The 24,028-nt window shown below is 41.1% G+C and overlaps 1 protein-coding gene across 3 annotated transcripts in view; it reads right to left on the bottom strand.

Moving 5' to 3' along the window:
• The window catches only part of DYM (dymeclin), a 238,828-nt gene that overhangs the window by 108,055 nt on the left and 106,745 nt on the right, over nucleotides 1-24,028 (bottom strand). The gene's annotated exons all lie outside the window — the stretch shown is intronic.

Below are 24,028 nucleotides of genomic sequence, written 5' to 3'. Positions count from 1 at the left end.
CCCTATATAGGGTTGCTTAGCTTGGGTCACGTTTTCCAACGACTCACATTAATGCTAGGTATTTCTGGGCAAAAACTGATTTCAGCACTTTTCAGTGTGGTTTTTAGACCGGCTTTGGGACTGAAATGACTTGTGGAGGACATCTTGTGTCAGAAGATGCACTTCTCATCAGTATTTACTACACTCAACTATGACGTCCTTTTGGGTTGCCTGAGCAGAGTGGCACTAGAAGGCACTACATTTCGGTGGATCTGGTAATTGAAATATAAGGTCCTATACAGTTTCACCTTTACAAATTTATAGCTAAAGGAAAATCCTAGGAAAAAGCATCCACAAGCTTGGATGGAACTGTCACCATTACAACAAGGATACTCAGTCCTGCTTCCTATTCAGTCTTTTGATCCTAGGTGTTGATCAGACGTCTCAAAACAGTACATTATATCAGCTCAGAATTATGTAACGGCCAATAACCTGAGGTTTGCGGCCTCGTGATACAGGGTTGGGAGTACAGCCTGTTTGGGACAGGCTTGTACTCTCCTGAACAGATCAGATGCAAAAGTTCAGAGTTTTCCCTGGATCTAGCAGTTTCTGTCTAAACAAGGGAAGTAGCCAGGAATGCCTTTTTAACAGCTTTGGTGGATTCATCCTCGCCTACTAGATTTGGACTTAGCCCCAGTCATTCATGCAAGCATGGGGAGACTCATCCTCCCACCCCTGCCTGGAGTGGCCAGCCGAGCAAGGAGAAAGCAGCGCTCCTGGTGGGAAAAGCAGAACTTTTCCAGCACCGGCTGGAGATAATCATTTTCATTTATGAATACAAATACCCCTATCTCTAATGAATATGAATATCCCCATATCTGGTTTTAATCAAATGCAAAAAATATCACCTTCACCCTTACCATGACTTGGAGGTCTACAGCAGTGGTCCTCAACCTTGGACCTCCAGATGTTCTTGGACTACAACTCCCAGAAGCCTTCACCACCATCTCTGTTCGCCAGAATTTCTGGGAGTTGAAGTCCAAGAACATCTGGAGGCCCAAGGTTGGGGACCACTGGTCTACAGGATGAGCTCTATTTTTCACCGAGAAGGGTGCTTCACTTAATTTTTAGCTTCTCTCTAGTCAAGTTCTTTGACTGAGGAAAAAAGGAAGCAAGAATATCATGGTCTGAATAGACGAGGAGACCCCCTTGAAGAAGCTGGCCAACCTAATAGAAGACTTTCAAAAATTTCCCCTTTAGTCTGAACATGCATTCACTGGGCTTAAGTTCCAAGGCTAAAGCCTGACGAACCAACGTTCCCTCTAATTTTTATCCCTGCTGCGCAGGAGCCTCGACTATCTGTGTGTGTGTGTGTGTGTGTGTGTGTGTGTGTGTGTGGTGGGGCAGGGTTTGATCCAAAACCCCAAAGTAAACAGGTAACAACACCGGCTGCCTCTGCGTGGCGCCAATGGAGTTCGGTGTGTGCAGCTTAGAGGGAATGTTACTGACAACTCATCATCTTGGCAAAGCGTTGCTCCTTCCTAAGATACCAGCATAACCTGGGAAGTTCAGAATAATGTTGCATCTCCTCCCGATTCTTGTACAGTGGGGTCTCTACTTAAGAACGTCCCTACTTAAGAACAATCCAACTTAAGAACAGCTCCATTTGCTAAATTTTGCTTCTACTTGAGAACAGAAATCCAAGATAAGAACAGGAAAAAAAAAAACCTTTCCTGCTCTTTTTTTAACCTTAGGTCATCTTAGGTTAAAAAAAATTCTCCCCCTAGTGGTAGAGTACGTATTAACCAGCTCTGCATTAGTTCCTATGGGAACTAATGCTTCAATGTACGAACGCACCTCTACATAACAAAAAAACAGCCAGAACGGATTAATTGGTTTTCAGTCCATTCCTATGGGAAATTTTGCTTCAACTTAAGAACGTTTCAACTTAAGAACACCATTCCAAAACCGATTAAGTTCTTAAGTAGAGGTTCCACTGTAGTTTCTATGGACGGAAAAGAGCAGATACGGATTAAATGGTTTTCAATGCATTCCTATGGGAAATGCAGATTCAACATAAGAACTTTTCAACTTGAGAACCACCTTCCAATACGGATTAAGTTCTTAAGTAGAGACCCCACTGTATCAAAAACTGGTGTTGCTTCAACATGTAGGTTCTTCAGCACTGTTGAAAGCACTGCTTCTTCACAAAAAAGCGGAAGTGGAGTTGTAACTAAGGATCCAGCCAGCTCTTACTAGATTGCTATACTGAAGTTACAGGAATCTGCAATGAGTATCCCCAGTGACAGTTATGCTCAGGAGGAAGACCACTGTCAAGAAATAGGGATGGGTACTGCCTTTACTACAGACGCGGTAGCGCTGCGGGTTAAACCGCAGAAGTCTCTGTGCTGTAAGGTCTATAGATCTGCAGCTGTAAGATCAAATCCACGTGATGGAGTGAGCTCCTGTCGCTTGTCCCAGCTCCTGCCAACCTAGCAGTTTGAAAGCATGCAAATGCAAGTAGATAAATAGGGACCACCTCAGTGGGAAGGTAATAGCGTTCCGTGTCTAAGTCCCACTGGCCATGTGACCACGGAAGATTGTCTTCGGACAAACGCTGGCTCTATGGCTTGGAAACGGGGATGAGCAGCGCCCCCCTAGAGTCGAACATGACTAGACAAAAATTGTCAACGGGAACCTTTACCTTTACCTTTACTGCCTTTACTGGATGACTAAGTGACTGATGGTCCTTGTCTACAGAAATTGAGAAAAACAATTGGTTCCACATCTTCTGATTTGAAAGCAGATACCATCACACAGCTCAAGATGCTTCTTCAAGTGTAGAATTCCGTGTCATCGAACTGTTTACTATACAGTCTGCAACATCTAGCCAGGATGATTTTTTAAACTTTTCTGTCCATCGTCTCCCTTGCTAAGTTGTGCAATGTCCAGCCTGATGAAGAATCTTCCATGACTCACAACTTCATACTGTGATTCAATAAAGGTATTTCCCTAACGTTATTTTGGGATTTTGCACATGGGCCATACAGCCAGGTTTATTTCTTTCTTTTTCCCATCAAGAAAATTACCTTAACCTTGAAGACCACAACTCCTCCTTAGTGCATCAGACTACACAAGAAAAGTAAGCACTTCAATTCTGTGGAAACTTAGAGGTGGGGGAATCAAATCAAAATCAAAAATCAAATCTCAAAAATGGGAGAACCACTCAGAATATATAACATGGCAATACAATCCTTTAGCAATCTGGATTAATACTAATAATAAAATCAATAGAATAATTGAGTTGGAAGGGGCCTGTAAGGAATGGTATTGCTGTACTTCTCCAGGCACTAATAAGTACATTTTAAAAGGTGACACATCCAAAATAAAAATAACATCCAAAATAAAAATAACACGAACCTATCTTCCATCTGGATGATAAGAGTAGTGATATCAGATAAGACACTTTCATAAGCAGGGCTTGAAAAATGCACTTGTCCACTTGTCTGTGACGAGTGAAAAATGCTGCTCAATGAGTCACAGCTTCCTCCCTGCCTGCCTCCTTCCCCTCCGCCTGTCTCTCTCTCTCTCTCTCTCTCATCCTGCAGTCCTCCCCTCCCCCTCCCCTTGCAAAAGGAAAACTGCCCTCTTCTCGCGAGAAGAGTTTGAGTGGTACATAAGAGATATAGCTCTGCAGGAGAATGTAGAGTAGTCCCATGCTGGAGAATATGGTGATTCCCTACTCCCAATTTCAATTGAACAAGGACACATCCTGGGGTGGGAGGGAACTGTGGCTCCGTAAGAGGCCAGGCGCTTTTGCTTTCAGTTTTATTTTTGATGGAGACATTCAAAAGAAAGGCATTCAAAATACAAGCTTAATGACCCCACAGGCACGCAGGCTATAAAGCAACTGCTACAGATGTCATATTAACATCTATGTCAATATTTGATACTTTCACATGGCCAGAAACGTCCTTGGAAAGTTTTGGTGAAAAGAAAGTAACCGCACTTATATCTCATTACAAAGACCTTTTGCAACATAAGGGCAAAGAAGACGTAATTCAGAAAGCCTGGATGAATGGTATGAATTCAAAATATGTGCAAAAGATCTGTCATCAGTGGATTTACTGGTAAAGGCAATGAACCACCATGGGGATAGGTTTCCTGTTCTTCTGAAGCTCCTTAAAATTGCCTCTGTTCTACCAGTTTCTACAGTTAGCTGTGAAAGGGGTTTCAGCCAGATGAATCTGATCAAAAATAAATTCAGATCGTGCTTAGTGACTGAAAGTTTAGATGACCTTATGATGGTGAATCTAAATGGATCTCCACTACCACAGTTTAACCTTACTAAAGCCATCGATAAATGGTACTTCAGTGTTAAAACAGGCATGTTCAAGCACACAAGTGCAAGACCTCTGATAGCAGTGAACTTTCTATTAAGAAGACACAGGCGAATGCCATGTATGTAATGCAATTTATTTTAGGTTTGTATGCATTGTTGCATTGTTATGCTGTGAAAGGGGTTTCAGCCAGATGAATCTGATCAAAAATAAATTCAGATCGTGCTTAGTGACTGAAAGTTTAGATGACCTTATGATGGTGAATCTAAATGGATCTCCACTACCACAGTTTAACCTTACTAAAGCCATCGATAAATGGTACTTCAGTGTTAAAACAGGCATGTTCAAGCACACAAGTGCAAGACCTCTGATAGCAGTGAACTTTCTATTAAGAAGACACAGGCGAATGCCATGTATGTAATGCAATTTATTTTAGGTTTGTATGCATTGTTGCATTGTTATGGAGAAAGCCAGAGAGTTCCAGAAAAACATCTACTTCTGCTTCATTTACAGTGGGGTCTTGACTTGAGAACTTAATCCGTATTGGAAGGCGGTTCTCAAGTCAAAAAGTTCTCAGGTCAAATCTGCATTTCCCATAGGAATGCATTGAAAACCATTTGATCCGTATCTGCTCTTTTCAGTCCATAGAAACTAATGGGAAGCTGCTATTCCGCCTTCGACCACTAGAGGGGGATATTTTGTTTCTTTTTTTCTTAGGTCAAGAAAGGTTCAGGGAACGCAGGGGAAATACAGTCCAGGCAGTACCAGGCAGTCCGAAGACTGTCTCCCAATTCACTCTCTAAACGCTGGGAGGAGTGAGGAAGCAGACAGGCACCCTTTTCACTGGCCAACAGTTAACTGAAAGTTCAAATTTTGCACTTTCCCTGCCTCCCACGTGGGTTTTTTTCAGTTCTTAACTCAAATCTAAGTATGTAAGTCAAGTCAATATTTTCCTATGAGAGTGGTTCTTAAGTCAAAATGTTCTTAACTCGAGCCATTCTTAAGTCAAGACCCCACTGTACTACGCAAAGGCCTTTGACTGTGTGGACCACAGAAAACTATGGCAAGTCCTTAAAGAAATGGGAGTGCCTGACCACCTTATCTATCTCCTGAGAAACCTATATGTGGGACAGGAAGCAACAGTTAGAACTGGATATGGACCAACTGATTGGTTCAAAATTGGGAAAGGAGTACGACAAGGCTGTATATTGTCTCCCTGCTTATTTAACTTATATGCAGAATATATCATGGGGAAGGCTGGACTGGAGGAATCCCAAAACGGAATTAAGATTGCCTGAAGAACTATCAACAACCTCCGATATGCAGATGATACCACTCTGATGGCAGAAAGTGAGGAGGAATTAAAGAACCTTGTAATGAGGGTGAAAGAGGAGAGTGCAAAAAACGGTCTGAAACTCAACATCAAAAAAACTAAGATCATGGCCACTGGTCCCATCACCTCCTGGCAAATAGAAGGGGAAGATATGGAGGCAGTGACAGATTTTACTTTCTTGGGCTCTATGATCACTGCAGATGGAGACAGCAGCCATGAAATTAAAAGACTCCTGCTTCTTGGGAGGAAAGCGATGACAAACCTTGACAGCATCTTAAAAAGCAGAGACATCATCTTGCCAACAAAAGTCCACAGAGTCAAAGCTATGGTTTTTCCTGTCGTGATGTATGGTAGTGAGAGCTGGACCATAAAGAAAGCTGACCGCCGAAGAATTGATGCCTTTGAATTGTGGTGCTGGAGGAGGCTCTTGAGAGTACCCTGGACTGCAAGGAGAACAAACCTATCAGTTCTAAAGGAAATCAACCCTGAGTGCTCCCTGGAAGGACAGATCCTGAAGCTGAGGCTCCAGTACTTTGGCCACCTCATGAGAAGAAAAGAGTCCTTGGAAAAGACCTTGATGTTGGGAAAGTGTGACGGCAAGAGGAGAAGGGGACGACAGAGGATGAGATGGTTGGACAATGTCATCGAAGCAACCAAGATGAATTTGACCCAACTCTGGGAGGCAGTGGAAGACAGGAGGGCCTGGTGTGCTCTGGTCCATGGGGTCACAAAGAGTCGGACACGACTAAACGATGATGCATTGTTACATAGAAATAAAAGTTAACAAGTGCCTGGTTTAAGTTTGTTAACATAAATTGCAAGGCTATAGTCCGGTCATGCTGACTGGTGAAATTTTTGATTGACTGGTAGACATTCCAAATTTTTTCAAGCCCTGGTCATAAGTATTCGTAAGTACAACCTGACTGTGTATATTTAAGGAGAAAGGGAGAGCTGGCATAATATAAAGTGATAAAACTATGAAGCAACAACTCACCTCTGCCATGAGTTTACTAGATAGCTTTGGTAAGCTATTTTTATTTAGCCTCTGTCATACCCAGACCCACTTCATCGCTATAATATGGGAGATAAGAAGACTTGATTTATCCATAAGGTTGACAGGATTAAATGTCAGGGCATCTAAAGTGGTCTGAATGCTTGGAAATGTTATACAAATGTTAAGCATTATTTCTATTGAAAGAATCCCAAATACAATCTCTTCTATAGCACAACTAACGTAAGGTTCTGATTTACAAGTCTTCAGCACAGACATGCCACATGTGTTCATTTGGAGGAGTTCTCCTAATTTGAGAGCCACACAAACACGCCTCTACTAAGCCAATTTATGACCCACTATATTCCTTCTTTGGCATCGTCAGACACCTCCCACCCAACTTCCATGTATTTTTGATCTTAAACATCATTCTTTGCAAAAACAGTGAAAGCAGAAGTTTTAAAGTAACTTTCTAAGAGATAGTAAAGATGCAGAGTGCCATCTTAAAAGGAAAGGCGATTAACATAAAATACAATATATAATGTAATATATAATGCAAGTTGAAGCAAAATGGCAGTGTCAGGGTGATGATTATTTTTTTTGCTTTGCTTTCTTGTCCATAGGGGAAAAAGCAATGGTTTTCAAACATCAGGGATAGGTGCAAGTTCTATGAGTCCAATTCATTATAGCAAATCTCGAATTCTACAATTGCAAAGTATAACAACAACAAGAAGAAGTTCAGACGAGTTCTGACTTGTGATCCTTTTCAGATAGAGAACACTTTTCTGGGGGCATCCTGTGACAATGCAGCCTGCCCAAGGCTACGCAAGGCTATCTCTACTTGCAGGAGGCACAGTGGGGAATCGAACTCCCAACAAGTGAGCTAGTTAATGTTGAAAGTATAGTACAAGCTGGATAGCTCAGTAGTTTAGTATGGCCTTGGCAAAGCTGCACAGTCCCAGGACGCCCCCAGAAGAAAGGAATGGTAAACCGCTACTGAGTATTCTCCACCTGGAAATCCCTGGAAGAGGTTTGCTGTAAGTCATAATTGACTCGACAGTACATCATCATCATCATCATCATCATCATCATCATCATCATCATCATCATCATCATCATCATCATCATCATCATCATTATTATTATTATTATTATTATTATTATTATTATTATTATTATTATTATTGCAAAGTATAGTGCATGCATTTAACTTTGCAAGCACTGTGCAGCGGGAACAGTTGAACAGCTTCCAATTTTGAAGAATCTATTTTACTACAGACTATAGGATCAGGACATTATTTTCAAATGGAGGGGTAGAATCTCCACTAGCAAGCAAGAAATAAAAATACAGGACCTGTGACAAAACAGGACATACAGAAGAAAAACAGTCAGATGTCTGGAAGGACAGGAAAATGCAAACTGAAAGATGACTGACATTTGTGCCAAGCTGTAACCAGGCCACAGAAATCACCATGAACGTTTGGCTCTTCCACTGTGTGAGAAAGAGAAAGCTTATAATTGCAATTTCACTGTTATTTTATCAGTTTTTCTGAGCATTTGAGATAACCCTCTATACTGTATTTTCAAGCTTAACCTTCCCCTCCCTGCATGTATGCAGGTTGGTAATTTGTGTGCAACCTCAGAAAAGATACTTTGTGTTATCTGAGCTCTGAAATGTAGCTCGTACATTCCTTACTAAATATGGTAGATGGACAGAAGCTCAGTGGTAGATCACATGCCATGCATGTCTAAGACTAAGTTCCCAGTATCTCCAGTCCCTAATGGCAGTTCATCACTTCCCCAACACTGGAACACAAGACAAAACCCTGTGAGTAACACCCACCAGAGTCCATTTCAGCAATAACCTGCCACCAATTGAGAGGTTAATGCCGACTGTTGTCATCACACAGCAGTCATGTGACTTGTTGCATACCCAAAACAATCAGTCCCAACTTCTCAACTGGCAACAATCCCCCAGTAAAACCTATGCAGATGGAGTTAAGCTGGCATAAATACGAAATGAGATTCTGATGGCCATCTCTACATCCAAACAGATTATAAAAAACTTTCATCACGTGCTACCATTTTCTTTTTCAAGCTTCCCTCTTCTCACAAAACAGCATTAAGAAAACAGTTTCAGTAGCATCGTGGTGCAGTGGTTAAATAGCAGTACTGCACTGAAGACTCTGCTCACAACCTGAATTCAAATTTGACAGGCTCAGATAGCTGGCTTGAGGTTGATTCAGCCTTCTATCCTTCCAAGGTCGGTACACTGAGCATCCAGCTCACTTGGGGAAAGGCTATGTGTAACCTACATGATACACAAAACTGCAATTCCTCAGCACAGTAATCTTGGCTCCTTTTTAACGAGGAAGACGGAAGACAAAAATGTTTTACATGCATGCATGCATACATACAAGAATTTTTTTTACTCAGTGCTAGAAACACAGCTTTGACTCCTAACATGATGATTCATTTGTGTCAAGGTAACTTCCCCAGTAAGTGAATTATCTGCGCTTCATAGCTTTCTGTGTAAAACTTAAGACATTATTGCTCCAGGCCACTCATCTATATTTTAGCTCTTGGGCTACAGACTTTATTAAAGCATATTCAGCATTATTAGCCACACACCGTAGGAATTCCAATCCTGGCTTATAGAATATTTACAGAACATTTATTTTTATCTATTAAATGTAGTTATAAATCACTCTTCTGCTCATTAGGGCCCCTAAGGTTGGTTCTGTCCACAAACAGAATCATAAGTTTGGCTTCCTGAAGCACATACTTACAATGAACTAATGGCTGACTTCATAGAATTTGAAACATGACTATTTATGGCTTCAGAGAATTAAATTGTCCTACTTCATTTTGAGATCCTAACCCAAATTTATTTTGGATCGTCTCATCACAGAGTATTCACGGTAAGAAATCTTCAGCAACAGTTTACCATTGCTACCTTCTGAGCAGTACTAAAGAAAACTAGCTTCAGTGTCACTGCCAATGGCCATGAAAGGTTATTCATAAGCATCACCTTCAACTCTTGCTGCTGCCCAGTAGCCACCATTCCAGAGGTGCCCCACTCCGTCCCCACTAGAGCAATCCATTCTCTTCTGCTGATGGGGCTGTTACTTCTGAAGAGGACAGATGCATCTTAATCTGGTGTCTCAGCTGTGAAAATTCTGCACGGTGTGACCCTCCTAGAAATCCAGACTCGCAATGGAGTTGCAAGCTGACAGCACCGCTCTCTCCTTTTCTGATACACCCAGACCCCCTCACCATGCTAAGGTGTGCATGCAAAAGAGACCTCAGGACTGCAGTTGAACATCAAGAAGACAAAATTATGATACAGAAGAACTCTAATGCTGCCAATGAAGAAATTGTTAAAGATTGTATATGCCCAGTCATCAAACCTGATGGAGACTGTAGCACATAAATGAGTAGAACACTGAGGCCAAGATTATCAATAGAATTATATTTTCAATAAATATGTATGGATGTGGAAGCTGGATAGCAAAGAAAGCTTATGGGGAAAAAAACAATTCTGCGAAGCACAGCCAGACTCTGCTACAGAAGACTCAATCATTCTAGAGCAGACTCAATCATTCTCAACCTTGGGCAACCCAGGTGTTCTTGAACCCCAGCCAGCAAGCTGATGGTGAGGGCTTCTCAGAATTGTAGTCTGAAAACACTTGGGTTACCCAAAGGATGCTGAGTTCCTGCCCAAGAGAGGTCTGAAGACTCAGAGTGTTAAAACAAAGAACGAGAAACAGGAGAGGCCAGCTTCTTCAAGGCCAACCACTAACAAGCTGATAACAAAGTGGAATCAGATGAAAACATGAGGAGCTCACACGAACACCTGTCAAGTACAGCCATCTCAGCCAGACCAAGCTGCTAGAGACAACAGAGATATCTGGCTCAAGGGTGACCTAGCATCTGTATTCCTCATCTGAATCTGCTTGAGTTCCTTCCGGCCAAATTGGGATTGCCTTTCAACTGTGCTCTGGCCTGCTCCCTCTTTGACCTCTAAGTGATTTATAGACAAACTGCTTGGTTTTGGAATACAACGCTTGGGTGGAGTTAGGCCAAATTCAGCCTCTTAAGCCTTCCACTTGAGGCCTTTCTGGTGGGTGAGCCGAGAGAGAACTGAGTATGTTTAGCCCCACCTAACGTGATACAATCCTATTTGTTGTAGTAATTCTAGCCTTCATCACATAGGTTATACTGTGGTCCCTTGAACATGTTGCTACTTTCTCCTCCTTATGATATCCATCCATCTATCCATGCATATTATTTATATGCATCCTTTCAAAGCAATTTTAAAACATTTCATAATCTATAAGTAAAAAAACAGCATTCCTGAGACAACATATTGCTTAAAAGTCTATTTGAAGAATAAGAGAGAGGGGGCCAACCTGGCTTCTTGGGGCAGTGCATTCCAAAATGGAGAAGACACACTTTCTCTGTCCTCACCAAACAAGCTTGGGAAAATGGTGGAACTGAGAGAAGGGCCTCCCAAGAAGATCTTAAAAACCAAGAGGGCACATATGGGGTGATATGTAGCTTGGACTCAAATAGCTTGGACTCAAGCTGCATAAGGGCTATACAGGCAATAACCAGAACTCTGACTTGGGCCCGGAACCAAACAGGCAGTCGGTGAAGCTGTTGTAATAAGGGAGTTGTGTGCTCCCTGTAACCAGCGCCTGTTAACTGTCTGCAGCATTTTGTACCGGCTGAAGTTTCCGAACACCCTTCGAAGATTTCTTAATTGCAAGCACTCAAAGAAACAACCCAGCAGCCCTCACTTCTGCTTTTGGAGCCACATCTCAAGGTCACCATCAAGCAAGCAAAGAGTCAAGCCACTTGGCAATTACTGAAAATTAGTAATATTTGCAGACATGCAAGGCATTAACACATTTCTGAGAGCAAAAGTAAGTGCTGGCCGCAACTCCAGACCAAACTCATACTTGCTGTCATATTTCAAAGGCAGAGGAGGAATTCAGAGTCTAGACATCTGCCAGAAAATATTCCACATGGGTGTGTGCCTGTCCAAGTCCAATGACGAGAGGCTGCCCATCTGGGCAATCTGTCTAACCTGTGACCTCCTGCCCTCCTGACTCAACAGCATCCTTCTAATGGAACGCAGTATGCTTGGATCTTTGCACCAGATGGGTAATGAATGTATTAATATCGTACCAGGTGCCCATTTCTGAATCCCCCAGAAGTTCAACCAGGCTTAAACCAGGGTTCAACAGTATTTCCATGCTGGGAACTATAGATATTAGCCTCTAAAACCTTAACTCCATATGTTCCGCATGCTAGGGCATGAACCAATTGCCATTTTGATGATGCAACTGGGCAGTGAGCCTTATTGCAAAACTAGCAAGACTAAAGGGAGGGTAATGTGTTGCTGTTATATAAATGATAGGTCTCATGCAGAATCCCTTTAATTAGATTTAGTTTTTCAAGGAGACCTTTTCCTCAGCTGTGATAATTTATCAATATGCAACTTCTGTCCTCATTTTTAACAGGCTTCTTATCTTGTTACAATACTTTCCACTAATTGCAGTGACACTTCCCAGAACTGGAATAGCTAATCAGCTTATAAGATTCACTACAGCTGAACTAGGTCACCATGCTACTACTAATACCACTGGCATATGTTTCTTTTGTTTTATGCCTCTCAGGACCCTGTGTGTTATTTCTGTAACCCTAAGAATAACTGTAAGGCTGATATTGTAAGCAGTAACTGTTCAGAGCCATAAGATCCAAATACTGTAGAGTGGAAGAACTCTGAAAGAATTATTCCCAATACACTGCATGAATTTTTCATGTTGACAATGTCAAGCCAAAATTAACCGCTTTCAAGACCTACTGGTTTCAGTGAGAGAGTTAAGCCTTCCGTTCACTGAAGCACAGGGAACTAAAAATGCAAGACTGTAAGGATTCCATCCAGTATCATTCTGTTGTATCTATAAACTAAAACAAGTCTGATTTTAGGGGGGGAAACTTTTTAGTAATCATTAATGAATGCTTACTTAGAAGCAAGTCCCCCTGAATTCAGTATAGTAGTAGTTGTTGTTAAGTGCCATCAAGTTACCCCCAACTTATAGTGACCCCATAAACGACCAATCTTCAAAATGTCATGTCCTCAAAATCCCTGATCAGTGCTCGCAAACTCAAGCCTGTGAATTCCTTTAAGTGGTCAATCCATCTTGTAAGGGATCTTCCTCTTTTTCTGCTGCCTTCAACATTTCCCCGCATTATGGTCTTTCCTGGAGAATCCTGTTTTTTTGTGACGTGCCCAAAGCAGGACAACCACCGTTTCAACATGTTTGCCTCCAGAAATAGTTCAGGCTTGATTTGATTTGGACCCACTCATTCGTCTTTCTGACAATCCAGAGTGTCGCAAAGTTTTCTCTAGCACATTTCAAACGAATCAGTTTTTTTTCTCAGCATTTTTCCTGTCCAGCTTTTGCACCCATACATGGTGATCAGAAATACAAGGAAGTGGATGATCTTGGCCTTCGTCTCCAGTGATATATTCTTACATTTGATTATCTTTTCTAGTTCCTTCATTACTGCCCTTCCGAGTCTCAGTCTTCAGTCTTCCTCTTATTTCTGAATAAACTTTGAATAAAATAAAAACTAAGCTAGAGGTGTGCCCAGAAACACTTGTCAGAAGCTCCTCTAATATGCTGGATCTCCAAGGCTAATCAACCAAATGTGGCTTTGTAGAGGGAGACAACACAGAACTGTCTTTTCGGAAAAGCACAGTTCTGTCTTATTAAACAAAATGGAGTGTACGAATATTCAGCACCAAAGAAAGTCTGTTCACAGGAGAGGATAAAGTACATCCAGCAAACCCTTTGCATTACACAGCTAAATTTCTAGTGACTCATTTTCAAATTAAAAATGGCTGTTTCCCATATTGTGTGTTGCAGCATTTAGAGACAAAAAAAAAAGCATTCTTACAATTATTTCTGGAAGATATAGCCAAGGCAAAAATAGTTTCAAGTGTTAAGTACCATTCCTTTTTTCCCCAAAGAAGGTCCAGTGTTTACAACCACTCACACCAACAAGACTGCAGTCCTTTGGGGAGGATGGTAAACTCCCTGCCACCCGCTTGAAATACCTGAAATCAGCAAGAGCTGAGATCTGCCCTATGATATGTAAGTGGAGAAGCATCATACGTTAAAAATTATTATTATTATTTAAAAAAACGATACAATATAAGAAACCAAAAATACCACAGCTTAAGAACGGTAACTCTATATAAATTCACAGAGCAGGAAAACCAGTATCTGTACTTGATATAATTATCAGTATCATATCAGCTCGGTATGGTTTTGCCACGTTTTGTGGTGGCTGTGGCACTGAACTGTTCATGTTAGTATGTCTTATCAAAGGAAACTACGATGATCAATGGTTCTCTAATTTCAAAGCCCACATCTTGCATCTTACTTAATTCCTTCATACTTCCTTCCTTTTGCCCCAAGGACAGGCATGTTCTAGCCTTCGCTTTGTGAGGCTAATATGAGGTAAAGTATACTTTCCAATCATGATATCCAAAGAAACATTGCTAGTTAGTGAGTACATGAACAAGAGGAGAGGCTGAGGAAGGAAGGAAGATCTTTTTGCTGCTATGACTTGCACCCAGCGTAACTTAATAATCAATCCTAGGTATTTCATCTGCTACAAGGTTTGTCACATACAAAATAGTTAAACTCTTTCACTGACAATCTCTCGTGACTGGAAGATCCAGAGTATCCTTGCCACATATTGATCCTAAAACATAGTGCCTAGATCTTTTTTGCTAGACACAGTTACAGCCCCCTGCTTTGATCAGCCGTAGAATGATAACTCAACAATTACACAAATCCCCCATATTAAACTGTATACTCTAGTTGGCATTACGTGAGTGGGTGGGCTGGGGAGGTCATGTGAGGTCTACCTCTGTGTTCCACTGGTCATCCACGGGTCCCTATTGGGCTCTGTGGCAAATGCAGGGTTGATCCCTTCCCCTAGGTTTTGCCTACGGTTGAATATACCAGTGGAGTTTGGAGGATGGGGGACAGGAATGGCAAGAAAGAGACTGCCAACAGAAGTTACAGTACCATCAAAAGGTAGGGTCGAAGAAAGTATTTTGGGCAGTTGGATGGGAAGAGGAGAGGGAAGAATGGGTCAATGTTTCTGAGTGGACCCTAAGCTAACAATTCAGAATGGTTTAGCAGTGACCAAACGCAACCCTCCTCTGGCTGACTACATCCCAGATGATTTAAAGACACTCTGTTTAGAGGAGACAGACAAGCTGAATGACCCCAAGCGAAGCTGAGGGCTGCTTGGGAAACAATGAAGAAAGGGGGTCGGATCAAATGGGATGAGTTCTCCTTGACCCAACAACGACAGATTCACTAGGAATCCCAGTTTTAGAAGCTAAGCAAAACAGGAAAAAAATTAGAGAAGGATGACTTCTGGTGTGTGAACCTAAGTAAAGTGGAGGATTCTGGCTGGTTCCCCTTTCAGAGACTGTGTTGGTGGAGAACTGTAGAGACACTGAAGGTTGTACATAGCTCACAATCACGGTTGAGTTGCTCTTGAGGTTTTGATTCTGAGCCTCAGTTGACTATATGGGTAAGGCTGAGACAACCTTGACAGCCCCTATCTCCCTGGGAGGGTCAAACCCCCCACCACAGACTACCAGTAGGATTTGGACCACCAGCAAAAATCCTAATGATTTCAACAAAACATGTTCCTATGTAAGCCTGCCTACCTAGAAGAGTGGAATACACCTAACATCTGATGTTCTGACTGTATTTGGTTTAATTGTGTTCACATTCCTCATTACAGTTGGCTTCCTTTCCTTTGACATCCAAATCAAATGCACATCCAACCAAGGAGATTTGGCACATTTGGGACTAAGCTTTAGTTCATGATCTCTCTTCAGTGGGATGGACAGAGCAGGAGTTGCTTGCCATTCTCTTCAACTAACACTTTACAATCACAGCTTCTCTCGTGAGAAGGCTACTATCACAACCACGTTACAGCATCACTACACAAGAAACAAGTGGGGATGGGCAGAACAAAGAAAAGAGAATAGTTATCTCCATCAGTTATGGCAGATTTCAAATCAGGAGTGAGTACTGGACAGCATTCTGAGGCTGTGTGGCTACTGAAACACATCACTGCAAGATGCACACACATACTTTTGTTATAAAAAAAACCCAAAAGATTCTACTTCCCCTCCAGAGGGTGCAGTTTTTCTACTAAATGCTGTTTGTGGGTCTTCCTGCACACAATTTTGGGTCCAATAGCATTTTTTTTAAAAAAATGTAAATATGCTTCCTGCTGCTTAAAGTATACAAGAAGGGACAGGTATGGCCCATGGAGTCTGGGACATGTGGAAAACAGGACAGATGCAGCCTTCAAACTCTGCAGTTTGAATGGAAATAACTGCTTTCAATCTTTTATCCCCCCCTAAAGAAAAGACAATCCATCATGTTGCAAGTAATAAATACAAAGCTTAACATAGTAAACTGTTGTCTTACTTGTTATATAATTTAACTGTTAACCCATTGCTATTCCCTACATTTCTCAAAATCACATTTACACCATTCCCCGTCTCATCTTAAAGAAATATCGACCAACAATCTAAATCCTCCAAATTGTTTTCCAAACCACGTATCCCAAGATTTATTTTATTGGCATATTTTAATAAAGGCTTTCAGTTTTCAGTGAATTGACTGTGCCTTATTTCTCCTCTATATAGTCTAACTTTATTAGTCATTTTTTCCATCAACATTGTATGCCATATCTTATTCGGCAATGCTTGTAATGAGAGATTTTGAGTGTTTTTCCAATTTCTAGCAATCTCAGATCTTGTGGTGCCTATAAGATTTGCAACTAATTCTTTATTTTCAAGTTTCTCGTTTCCCCCTGTAAGTAATGAAAATAACAATAATGTTTCATTCATATCTATTTTTTGATTGGTTCAGCATCTCTATCCATCCAATTACCTCGTGCCAGAATGCTTCTATTTAAATAAATAAAATAGACTGCTTTCAATCTTGAGTACAGCAACTTGGACATAGACAGCTCCCATTCAAAAGCAATGAAACAGAATATTCAATGTGTATCAAATTTACCATGAACAGATATTGATGTACTGCAAGACATACACTTAGTCTAGCCGTCTATCTGTAAGCAATCACAGCTATGGTCTGACAGACTTTCAAAACAGTTACTCTAATTAGGAACCTGGAAATTCTGCCTGAACAAACTGTGTAGTAGCATAATTATCTCTTGCAGCTTGACCTGGCCTTCTCTAAAAAGAACAACAGATGGTATGTATGGCCAGAGACCAGAGCAAGCAGGGAGAGACAGAGAGGCTCACATATACACAATGGAAACACACACAGATGTCCCAATTGGAATATCGTTAAGTTTGACTTGATTTGTTGGGGTATGTGAGAGCTGGAGGTGAAGCATACTTGCAGGTTATCTTCATTTTGAAATGAATAAACAACTCCTACCAATTAAAATCAGAATCCTGCCTCCTGTTTAAGATGGTAACATGGAGCATCCTCCTTGACAGATCTGCTGGAGCTTTCAACTGTCCTTGATCTTTCAACTAGGAATGACTATTTCAAGCTAGAAAGAGTTTGTTTCAAGAAGCTGGCAGAAGCTCTTTAAGCAAGTGGATCTGAATCTTCCCCAGTAGATTTCAATCCAGATATCACTTCAAACCATAGTGTGTGATAACCATGTTTAAGAATGCATATCATCATTTACATTTACAGATGACTGACAATTCAGAAGTGTTTTGGGCTGCTTTTGTTTCTTGTACTTTCAGCTTTGTAACATCATGTTTTCTCTCCACAGTGCAACAGCTTCTTTAAAAAGAACAATGGTTATACAGTGGTGCCTCGCATAGCGAACACTTCGCTATGCGATGAAACCGCACAACGAGGGGTCCCGGGCCATCGCTGGAGCGTTCGCTCAGCGATGGCCCCTATGGGCTTTTTTCGCTATGCGATGATCGCGCGGACGCGATCAAAGCACAGCGAACAGCTGATCGGCAGTTCCAAAATGGCCGCCGCTAAAACAAAATGGCGACCACTGTTTTGCCTTGCTAACGAGGCATCCAAAATGGCCACCGCAATGGAGGAAACTCGCAGAACGGTGAGTTTTAAGTCCATAGGAACGTATTAAATCAGTTTTAATCCGTTCCTATGGGCTTTTTTATTTCACTTAATGATGGATTCGCTGAGCGAGGGTTAATCCAGAACGGATTAACCTCGCTAAGCGAGGCACCACTGTAATTAATTTCTCCATTTAATATCATCCTCAAATCTGTCACTGATCATGTAAAGACAGAGATGGCAGCGCTGGGCATTGCCCTTTAAATGAGTTGACAAAAGGCAATACTCTAATACCTGAAAGGGCTTGAGTAGGCCCTTAATCTTATTCTCTACAAAAAATGTCCCAGTTTCCCTGACTTATTAAGCAGTGTATATTTTGAAATTTCTCAGGAACAGAACAGTTTCTTTATACGGTATTGGTGCTGGCTAATCCCTTTTGGATTACTGCAACAACGATCTCTACGTGGGGCTATCTTTGGAAAGTGTTTGAAAATGTCAGCAGATCCAACATGCCATAGCCAGATTGTTAACTGGGCTGGTTACAAGGATCATGTAACTCCTCTATTACAACAGCTTCACTGGCTACCAGTTTGTTTCTGAGCACAATTCAAAGTGTTGGTTTTGATTTACAAAGCCCTAAATGGCTTAGGTCTTAGCCACATTTCCCTTTATGAGCCCGCTCACCTGTTTAAAAAAGCCAGAGGAAGCCTTTCTCTCTGTCCTGCCACCCTCACAGGTATGTCTGGTAAGGGCACTGGAGAGGACCTTCTCTGTCACTGCTCCCAAGCTGTGGAACTCCCTCCCACAGGAGGTCTGGCTGATCCCCTCTTTGCTGTCCTTCTGCAGGCAGTCAAAGACTTTTCTCTCCAGGCAAACCTTTTCTCACTGACTGAACACCTAAGAGCCGGACTGCTGCTTTGTTTCGTTTGTTTGTTCCTCAGGTTCCAGTTTTTATATTTATTTTTGATATTGTAAGATGACTCGGGTCCGAGAAAGGCGGGGTACATAGCGGTGGGTGGGTGGTTGTGCACACGCATATACATATATGTATTTAAACTATAGCTGTTTTTCTAGGTCCACCTATGTAACGGTTCTGAACAAGATGTAAAGGTGATCTATGGGAGAAATAAAATTATCTACATAGGTGAGTCAAAGAAATCAAATAACTAGTTTTCCATTTAAAAACAACTTTTAAGTAGAACCTCCAATACTACTTCTTTTACTTACGTAACACATGATCTAACAGTGCAATCGTAGTCATGTCTATTCAGATGTAAGTCTGATCTCTTCCAGACAAATGAGAATAGGCTTGCAATATATGAAACAAGAAGTTGCCCCTTTCTTGTTTGTGCAGTAACCACAGCTATACTAAAAAGACTGGGGGCGGGGGGAGAAGCAGAGAACAACCCTCTTAAGTTAAAATAGCTTGTGAGGCTAAAAGGTGAGGCAACAAGACTGTGGTGTATGTTTTTAAACCAGCAACACAAAACAATAAAACAGAAAAAATCTTGACAATCTTAGGTGAGATAGAAAAAATAATAATAATGAATCTGGTAAGAAAAGTTGAGCTTGTTCATCTGTCTTTGCTAGTTTTCCAATGGCTTCCAAATAGTTTTGCTTAGGTGCTAGTTTAGGAAAATAATTCTACTGTGCTGTGAACATGCTATCTGTATACCAAGAGAATTAGGCATGACAGCAATATGACTAATAAGGCAGAACCATCATTCTTTAAATTAAAAATAAGAATTTGCCTATATACTACTATGAATAGCATTATAACCTCAGATTGTGGCACTGTTCATTCATACACAAACAAAGCTTAACACCCAATTAAGGATAGTTCTGGTAATGATTAAATGTAGGGGCAGCATTGGTCTAGGTCATCTGTTAGTACTAATTTCATGGCCAGTGGCCAAGCATGAGGAAATTATCTACATGCACAAAATCTGTCACTTGTTCATGACTTAGAAATCTGATGAGAATTACTTTTATGTTATAAAATTCTGTTTCATTGAGCTCCTGGTTGAATTATAAATGGCAAAACTCCTTTCAATCTTTAACATGCAATAGTCTTTATAATTTAAAACTATTGGCAATCTGTACTCAGTGGGGGATTAGAAAAAGCCTCCATAGAAGCTGAATTACTTCTCACATTAAGGCAGGAATTACTAGAGCATCTGGTGAATCTTGAATTATGGCCATCTGCACTCTGTCAACTGTACAGCTAAGTAGATTTTGAACTGAGAGATCCTCAGTTATTTTGAAAAATAACAAAGCACTGAAATTAAAATTACATTTAGTAATGTTTCTTTCACTTAAAACCATTCCTTATTTGCAGGCATGTTTTCACCTAAAAATATTGCTGATGCTCGGCTTCAGATCCACTAAAAGATGTACATTATAATTCTTGGCTACCCAAAGTTTTTCTTCCTAGTCGAGCCTTAAAAGTAGGGTCACGTGGTGGTATTATAATGTATTTTCTGGAGCTAGCTACTTTAGAAAAAAATGTCCAGTTTGTCAAAGTTGATTAGTTTGCTTACAATGAACCACCTTCAAAATATAATTAAAATTAACTTTAGAATATAGTAAGAAAGGGACGGGCCATGTTTGGACTTCTAGATGTTTAATACCTCAACTCCGAGAAGTCACAAACAACATAGTGAACAGTAAGGGATTCAATGCTTTTTTTAAAAAAACCTCTGGTTTATGAATGTGGGGTACTGTGTTTCTGTATCCATCATTCAGGACTGCATGAAATGGCCCGATATTGCTGCACAATATCATGCCCGCGCTACCAGGACTGCAATTCCCAAAAACCTTCACCACCAGCTGTGCTGCCTGGGGTTTCTGGCAGTTGTAGTCCAAGAACATCTGGGTTACTCAAAGTTGAGAACCATTGACCCAAAGCATACCATCTTCCGCTCAGAACCACTCACAAAATGACACCAAGCAAAAGCTGATTCCATTTTTCGTCTGTTTACACTTTTCACCCAAACACATGACAAATGTCAGGGCTTTTTTTTCAACCAGTGTGATAGCAGTGAGCAGAAGAGTGTATCCTGTAGATGATCTTGACTGCTGCCATTGGTGTTTTCAATGTTCAGCTGCCGTTCGCTATGCAAAGCTTGGCATATTTTTTTCTTGTGCCCTTGTTAAAGGACAGCCAGCCAGTCACTTTGGCTTGATCCCAATAAACACATATGCTGGAACCAAACCAAAATGGAGCAATCCTACCTGCCCTCTGAGAGAGACCCAAAAAGGTTGCTGACAAAAAATAAACAAAGAAACCAGCCTATCCACAGAGTAGACCAACCAGCAGGGAAAATGCCCATGCAATAACCCCAATCACAGTCTGCTTGATCTATATGATAGACCAAAAAACAGAGTCTCCAACATGAATTTCAGGCCACCGAAGATACCATAATCAAAAGCTTCTAAGATAATGAAAAGAATCAACAGGACAGCAGCACCCCACATCAGTGCAGGTTATTCTCCAGGTTGATCAAGAGGTTTCCACCACACAGCCTGGTCAAATGTTGGACAGAAACCGATTCAAATGATCCACGTCATTCAAAACACCCTGAAATTTGCACCACGCCACCACTAATAACTTGGCTTTTCATCTTTCCCATAATCACTGACAAAATTCATTTCTGACAGAAGACTACATCAAGATTTGTCATATGGCCACAGGAATGTACATAACACGCAGGACTCACAAAAAACAACAAACCCTTAAATGTATGTATCTCATGCTGCTTCCTTTTTTCAGAGTATGAACCCTGAACTAGCACAATTTGCATTCAGAAAAGACAGCAGTAGCTAGGTTACCATGTACAAACATATTTTTAAAATCTGAGAGTAAGAAAGGAATCCATAGTCCCTTTTTAAAAAAGGATGCAGAAGAGCTTTTTTTATATTTGTAACTCCAGCACAGTAATCTTTCATCAGACTTTGGCAGAAGTACTGATAAAACCTTCCAAGCATAGCTGATGTTTAATACAGTGGTGCCCCGCATAACGAGCGATTCGTTTAACGACTAATCCGCACAGCGATGTGTTTTTTGCGATCACAAAAGCCATCACATTGCGATGTTTCTAATGGTAAAACATCGCTTTGCGATGATCGGTAAGCGTTTTGCTTACCGATTTTCGCATAGCGACGTGTTTTTAACAGCTGATTGGCGGTTCCAAAATGGCCGCCGGGTAAAGAAAATGGCCGCCCACTGTGTTTTCGCACCCTTTCCTCGCTTACCAGGCAGCGAAAATGGCGGCCGCATGGAGGATTTCCGCAGAACTGTGAGTTTTTTGCCCATAGGAACGCATTAAACGTGTTTTAATGCTTCCTATGGGCTTTTTTGCCCCGCATAGCGATGAATCCACATAGCGACGATTTTTTCGAAATGGATTATCATCGCTATACAGGGCACCACTGTACCTTGTAATTTACACCTCAGTAATATGGTGTATCTTAGCCCCAATACTAAGTGGACTTAGAGCAGAGAGATGCAAATCCTTTACCTGCCTCCCTCCACATGGGAAGCTAGGTGGAAGATCTATTTAGAAATACTAATCTACACACCTATGAGTGTATATGGAGCTCTCATAGAAATAGAAATACTAAGGGTATACAGGTTTTGGAATACAGGGGAAAGCGCAACATGAAAAAGACATTACAGGCCATACATTTTATTTATTTATTGACTCAATTTCTCTACTGCCCATCTAGCCAAAGGCAGCATAAAGTGCATTGAATGCTGGAGACCAGGGAAGCAGAAGCAGCAATGTGATGATCACAGGTACCTTTTCAGGAGTGTTTCCCAGCTTCTGTTATCATTCATGCTTAGAATTTAAAACAGTTATAACTGTGGCACCAAAAACAAACAAACAAACAAACAAACAAACAAACAAAAAACCTAAGAATGTACTATTAAAAATAATTGGCTGGTGGCAAGTAACTGGATTGGGAGATGTTGAAGGACAGAATTCAAAATCATGCAGATGTTTACCACGCCGTACAAAAAGAAATTAGGAAGGAAGGGCTCCATAAACTACACAAGGTTTATCATGTTGGGAGGATCATGGCAAGTGTAAGAGAAAAAACAAGGAATGAGAGATATCCCAGTATTTTGTCTGAAGCCATTAGACAGCAAAAAGCTGCACAATGACCACCAATAATGTAAGGGAACACACGCATCACAGCTGCCATTAGATATGTTTCCAAGAAGTTCTACTAGGCAAATAATTCTTTGTTTCGAAACAGAATGTTTTTGTTTCAGAGGAATATGATCTGATCACACTTTCAGTATGAAATCTGATCTTTGACTAATTATCTGCAATCACATGTTCTTGGAATGGCAGTTTTCAAACTGTGTCCTAGGCAATCTCTGGCTTCTTCAAAAGCCACCAGAGAGAAAGTCCGACGATACTGAAACAAGAAGACCTTATAGAGAAGATACGGGGAACAGCGGAAATGGACATTTTATCAGAAGTGATGAAGGACTGTCCTTTACAAAAGGCAACAGAAAGATGGGACTTATTCTACAAATGGAGTGAATCAACAGGCAGCGTATGAAGAGCATATGTTGAAACGAGAACTTAAATCTGGAAGGCAGAAAATAGTAAAAAGAATAATTTGGAATTTTGATATGGCAATAGGTATAGAATGGACGTTAGTATGTTATTGTTTCTCCTCTTCCCTATTAACCTCAATTCCCCCTTTCCTTTTTGTTATCCCCTTGTTTAAAAAAAAGCCACCAGAGAGTATATTTCAGGAGAATGAATAAGAGACAGATTGCTAAGAGATTAATAACATTAGACAAACTTTCTTGTTTTAGTCCAAACGGCTGGTGTCTTTATTTGGGCAGAGGGTGACAGTGGGACCACCCAGGCCTTAAGATAACTTGGAAATGCAGACCAGTATCTTTTACAGCAGTAGGGTGTCTTAGGCAAATACATACCAAACTCTTAGGCAGGATCAAGCCGGGTATTTCTTCTGCCTGAAACTGCTTCTAGCCATGGAAATGGAAAATAAATGATGGTTTCTCCACCCACCACGTCACTTCTATAGCTCCGTTTCAGAGAGGAGCTGTTTGGATCAGTTTCCAACTGCCGTAGCGAGCTTCATGAGAGCCCGGAAGTGCATCTGGACATCAGTACTAGTGCAAGCGCTACAGAGATCTCTGGGCAAGTCTCCCAGAGACCTTTGGGTAGTGTGGGTGGCATGTAAGTTAAATAAATAAATAAAT

This window comes from Pogona vitticeps, chromosome 2 (genome assembly GCF_051106095.1).
Source record: "Pogona vitticeps strain Pit_001003342236 chromosome 2, PviZW2.1, whole genome shotgun sequence".
NCBI classification, from domain to species: Eukaryota; Metazoa; Chordata; class Lepidosauria; order Squamata; family Agamidae; genus Pogona; species Pogona vitticeps.
Note: the sequence above shows the minus strand (reverse complement) of the source record. Positions and strands in the feature narration are given on the sequence as shown.